The sequence below is a fragment of the Mobula birostris genome, chromosome 25 (assembly GCF_030028105.1).
Source record: "Mobula birostris isolate sMobBir1 chromosome 25, sMobBir1.hap1, whole genome shotgun sequence".
Lineage (NCBI taxonomy): Eukaryota > Metazoa > Chordata > Chondrichthyes > Myliobatiformes > Myliobatidae > Mobula > Mobula birostris.
This window is the reverse complement of record NC_092394.1, coordinates 8,295,498-8,301,563: the sequence shown is the minus strand read 5'-3', so window position 1 is coordinate 8,301,563 and position 6,066 is coordinate 8,295,498.

Here is a 6,066-nt window from a genome sequence, read left to right as displayed (position 1 = left end):
AACCCTGATCATAGAGTCATAAAAAAATTACAGCACAGAAACAGGCCATTTGGCCCTTCTAGTCCATGCTGAACCATCTAAATTGCCTACTCCCATCGACCTGCACCTGAACCATTGCCCTCCATCCACGTACCTATCCAAACTTCTCTTGAACGTTGAAATCAACCTCCTAGCTTGATCCACATTCTCACCACCCTCTGAGTGAAGAAGTTTCCCCTTCTGTTACTCTTAAACTTTTCAACTTTCACCCTTAACCTATGACTTCTAGTTGTAGACCCTCCCAACCTCCATGGAAAAAGCCTGCTTGCATTTACCCTGTCTAATCCCTCTCAAAATTTTCTATACCTCTATCAGATATCCCCACCGTGTTTTATGTTCCAAGGAATAAAGTCCTAACCTATTTAATTTTTTTTTAGGCATCCGTTAGTCTCATGAGACCATGGATTTGCGCCTTGGGAGGTTTCCAGGGCACAGGCCTGGGCAAGGTTGTATGGAAGACCGGCAGTTGCCCATGCTGCAAGTCTCCCCTCTTCACATCACTGATGTTGTCCAAGGGAAGGGCATTACGACCCATACAGCTTGGCACCAGTGTCATCGCAGAGAAATGTGTGGTTAAGTGCCTTTCTCAAGGACACGCACGCTGCCTCAGCCAAGGCTCGAACTAGTGACTTTCAAATCACTAGACGAATGCCTTAACCACTTGGCCACATGCCAATACAACCTATATAATATTTTCTAATATAACTCATATACTCCAGGCTAAATTGAAATTTGCAAAGCCTAATTTGAAATTTTAAAGGGATATGTCCAAAGTAGAAGCAATTACCTGTCAAAAAATAAAAGCTCATCAGGTGTCAGAGCAAGGTTGGCAGAAGAGGAATTTGAGAATCCCCAAGGCAACCAACACATGATGAAAGACAAGATAGTCAGTGTACATTACTGATCCCCCCACTCCAGTAAGGATACTGATGTCCTTGGAGAGGGAGGACAAAATATGATGACGTTGCCAGGAAAATTTTAGTTATAAAGAAAGGTTAAGCTGTAGATACTTTTATTTATAATATTGAAGGCTGATGGGAGATTTATTCAGGTCTGAAACAAGTAAACAAGAATGACTTATAAGTAAATAAGGATAAATTTTAAATTGAATTACTTCCACATCAATAAGGAGTTTAATGAGAATAAAGCTACTGTTGTCAGTTTGTAAGGTGGGAAGTTATTTTAGCAATTGTCTAGAAATTTCTAACCTGAATACTTAAATTCCAGTATGAAAATAAAATCAATTTTATTCCTTTATCTCTCAATAAGCAACATTTGGATGTTACACTATCATTGTGGAATGATAAAAAAAAACATGCTCTGGTGATGTAACCTGTGATTAATTTTAGTAGTTTTGAAGTTTGCAATTTGTACAGTTGGCATCTTTCACCCACTCAATAATTTAAGGTGACAAACAGAGGTAATTTATTGATAAAAAGATCTTGTACTGTACTTGCATTGTATGTTTTCCCCTACAGAGATACCTATGGGCTATTTCAATGCTAAAATGTCATGGTCCAGTCCGTGAAGTCTGCATTCCAGTTCACGGCCCGGTCCATCGATCTGTATTCCAGGTTTTCCGGTTTTCCCTTGTCCTGATGTGTGCCTTAATTGAAGCACATGATTCTCATTTTGGGCTGGCTACATAAATAGCTCCTGGGTTCAGCTTCATTTGCTGGCGGCGGCTGAACTGCAATGGTCAAGTGTTGGATCTTGTGAGTAGGAGAGCGGAAGTTGATTGTGGAGCTCACTGGAAAATGGCGGAGAGAGAGAACATCAAGGAAAGAGCCAATGCTGTTGAAGGAAGTTTTTGGTGAGAGTGGAAGTGAACTAGAGATGGAGGTCGGCAGGAAGGAGGAACAGAATGGAAAGAGGAAAAAAAGAAAGCAGAGGTACGGGATATGAAACTCAGAGGAGTCAGCAGATGATGAAAACAGGACAGCGAAGCAACGGAAAGAAGATGAGATTGAGGCCATTATTAAACTAAGCGAAGACGGGGCGTCTTTTGGTGATTGGAACCTGATTCGTTTGACAAAGATGCTCAACAAAATTATAGGTGAGATTAAAAGAGCAAAGATTTTACGAAATAGATCGCTGTTAGTGATTTGTCGGGATAGTGCTCAACAAGGCAAAGTGATAAGATTAAGTAAAATAGACAGCAAAGTAGTACAATGCTCAATACCCAACAATAGAAAGTGGACTAGAGCAGGGGTCCCCAACCTTTTTTGCACTGCGAACCGGTTTCATATTGACAATATTCTTGCGGACCGTCCAACCTGGGGGGAAGGGGAGGTAGGGTTGCCAACGGACAAGAGTAGAGCGAAATATGTTGTTTACACATAGAGACTACAATGAACATGAAGCCTTGCGCGGGTACCAGTGCGCATGCGTGCTTTGCGTATGCGTGTACGTGCCGATGTTTTCTACATGCAAACAACAGGAATTCTGCAGATGCTGGAAATTCAAGCAACACACATCAAAGTTGCTGGTGAACGCAGCAGGCCAGGCAGCATCTCTAGGAAGAGGTACAGTCAACGTTTCAGGCCAAGACCCTTTGTCAGGACTAACGAACGTTCACCAGCAACTTTGATGGATGTTTTCTACAAATTGTTTCTGGCGATTCTGTTGAGTGGGGGATGTTAATCACGACCGGAATATAGGTGATAAGTGGCTAATACACTCAATTTCGTTTCTGAAAGGGTTTATCTAACAAATTTAATATTAAACACACAGCGCATATTTTCTTCGTATGAATATAGCGATAAGTCAATTATCAGGGAGGACAGGGGAGCTTGAAGTAAGTGTTGAACGAACTTCCAGTAGAAATGGTAGAGACAGGTTTGATATTATCATTTAAAGAAAAATTGGATAGGTATATGGACAGAAAAGGAATGGAGGGTTATGAGCTGAGTGCAGGTCGGTTGGACTAGGTGAGAGTAGCGTTCGGCACGGACTAGAAGGACAGAGATGGCCTGTTTCCGTGCTGTAATTGTTATATGGTTATATAAGTAAGTCAATAGCATCATAACATTTTAAGTAACGTTTGGATATTAAACACACAGCACATATTTTCCCCATATGAACATATAAAATCATTGCAACTCACCAATATCACTGAATCAGTGGGAGCCCTGGGCTTGTTTTCCTGCAACAAGACGGTCCTATCGAGGGGTGACGGGAGACAGCGATACTCGAACGGGGTTCCTTATGTCCAGTCTATTCCGCAATTTGGTTTTCATTCCATTCATTGCAGAGATATGTTGGAAATGGAAGCAATGTTTTCAGTGTTTTCGTGGCTATCTCAGGATATTTAGCCTTGACTTTGAACCAGAATGCCAGCAGAGATGTTATGTCAAGCATACTTTTCAGCCCGCTGTCATTTGCAAGCTCGAGGAGTTGATCTTCTTCCTGCGCTGACATGGATGACACGCGGGTAATGACCTCGCATGCGTAATGGCTCAACAGTGGGCGTGACAGGGAATGAAGAAAGGTGCAGCTGACTCCTATCACCAAATCATATCTTTTCCTCACGGCCCGGTAGCGCATGCTTTGCGGCCCGGTGGTTGGGGACCGCTGGACTAGAGGAGTTACTTCGGGGATACCAACAAAAGTTACTATGGATGAGATTAAACAGAACATAAAAGGAGCAAAAATTATTGAGGCCAAACGTTTGAAAGTTACAAGAAATTGAAAAAAGTGTGATAGTTTATCGGTAATGATTAACTTTAATGAAGAGAGATTGCTGAGTAACGTTTACTTAGGGTGTATGTGTTATGTGGTTAGAATATATATACCACTTCCTTTAAGATGCTATAAATGTCAGCAATTCGGGCACATTGCGGTGGTCTGCAGAGGAAAACAAAGATGTGGGAGATGCGCTGGAAAACATGAATATGGGAAATGTGGAGCGGGCGCTCGGCTGGAATGCTGCAATTGTGGCGAGGAACACAGCGCAGCTTATCGAGGGTGCATTTATAGCAAGGAGGCGGCTGAGATACAACATGTAAAAGTAACTCAAGGAATCAGTTATGCCGAGGCAGTGAAAGAATTCACTGAAAAAAAGACTGTCAAGCAAACAAATACAGGGAATAATAAACTGGTGAATTGTGAGGGCTGTAATATGAAAAATAAGGATACACTATTAATGAGAAGAAAGGATTTCGTGCTTTTTATGGTGGTTGCAATAAATTGTTCAGCGCAAACAAGCAAAAGAACTGAGAAAATTAAAATTATAGTCAAGTCTGCAGAAAAGTATCTTGGTATTAAAGGGATTAGGTGGGAAGAAGTCAAAGAAACGCTGAATGGAGGATCCAACAGTTCACAGGCAGGGGAGATGGAATCTTAATGGCAGTGTATTTATCACAAATGGTCAAGAATTTAAGAAATACGTTTCAGAACTTAAGGAAAATCCTCAGATTTTATGGTTGAAGCCCAGGGTAAATGTGCAGAACTCCAACAACAAATAAAAGTACTTGACAAGAACAACTGTGAGTTGGAAAAGAGATTGGAAAATGGAGGAAATTATTACAAGGATACAAAAGGAAAAGGAATTTGTTGCAAAGTGAATTATCTACATTCAGATTATAAAATGAAAACATGGAAGCAAATGAAGAAGAACTCCGAGGTCTCAGTAAACAACTGCAGGCTACGATCCAAGAAAAGGAAAACCTGAAAAAGCAGATAGACTTGGAAAAACAGCAATTTTAAAAGTATAACGTGCAATAATTACTATTCTTTAACAAGATAATTTTAGTCTTACAAGTGATGTAGATGAAATCAATGTAATTGAGGTAATGCAACTACATGAAAACATGTGACAAAATTAGGGAAGAATAGCAGTTTGCAGCATCATCTAATGAGCACATTAAGCATTCACGAGGAATTGCAACTACGGAGTGATGCTAATAGAGAACTGCAGGCTGAACTAGATTGTAAAGTAGAGAACTCCAGGACATATTTGGTTGGAATACCACAAGTCTAGCAGGTGGCGGTAATGCACTGAAAAACTGGTTGCCAACCGCCATAAAACAAAAAAGAAGAAGAAAGAAGAAGGAGCTTCATTTGCTGGACTGTTCCCTTCCTCCTGAAGCCTCACCTATGTCCTCACCAGTATCGCTGTCAAGTTCTACCGCTGGAGCAAGGCTGGAGCCTTGCTGTGCCTAGATAAGGAACTGTATTTCATTGTTTGGAACTGTCTATGTGTCCACACCTTCACTAGGTAGGTCCGGCTGTTTGCCACTACCTTGTGTTGAGAACCGTCTCTGTGCCCACACCTTTGCTAGGTAGGTCCAGCTGTTTGCCACTATCTTGTGTTGGGAACCGTCTTGTTGTGTTCAGCATTCTGTGTATGAGTCCTGGCCCTACGTCCTGTTCCCAAGGAGGGGTCCCAGCTCTGTGTTCTGCATTCCTGTCTCCCAAGACCAAGGCTCTGTGGTCTGTGTTCCTGTGTCCTAAGACCAAGTCAAGGCTTTAGGGTCTCGTCCTGTCCTTGTGCCTTGCCCAGCCCAGGAGTACCTCGTCTAGTCCAAGCCACGGCTTTGTGTTCTTGTCCTGTGCAGGAGTTCCACGTCCAGTCCTGTGGCCATATCCAGTCCTGTAGCCATGTCTTGTTCTCGCCTAGATCCGGGGTCCAAGCCCGGGTCAAGACCTAGGTTCCGGGTCCCTGTCCAGTCTCTGGCTCAGAGTCCTTGTCCGGTTCCAGGTTCCAAGTTTCTTGTTCCTCGTCCAGGTCCCACTTTCCTAGTCTAGTCCTAGCCCAGGTCCTGAATCTTAGTCTTGTCCAGCATTGTTTCTTCCCTTGCTTTCCTGACATACCTAGTCCTGTTCCTAGTACTTCAGTGTCTGTGTCTTGCTTTTGGGTCTGCTCCCATCCTCCCCCTTTGAAGCACCTTCAATTACTCCAAAAGACTGAGGTTTGGTAAAATACTGAAAGGCTTTTATTCGCTGTACAATACGACCTCCACAGTGAGTGTCTGCCCCCGGACTGAGGGGGAGGGGCAAGGCGAACACCTTTATACAGGATTCTGT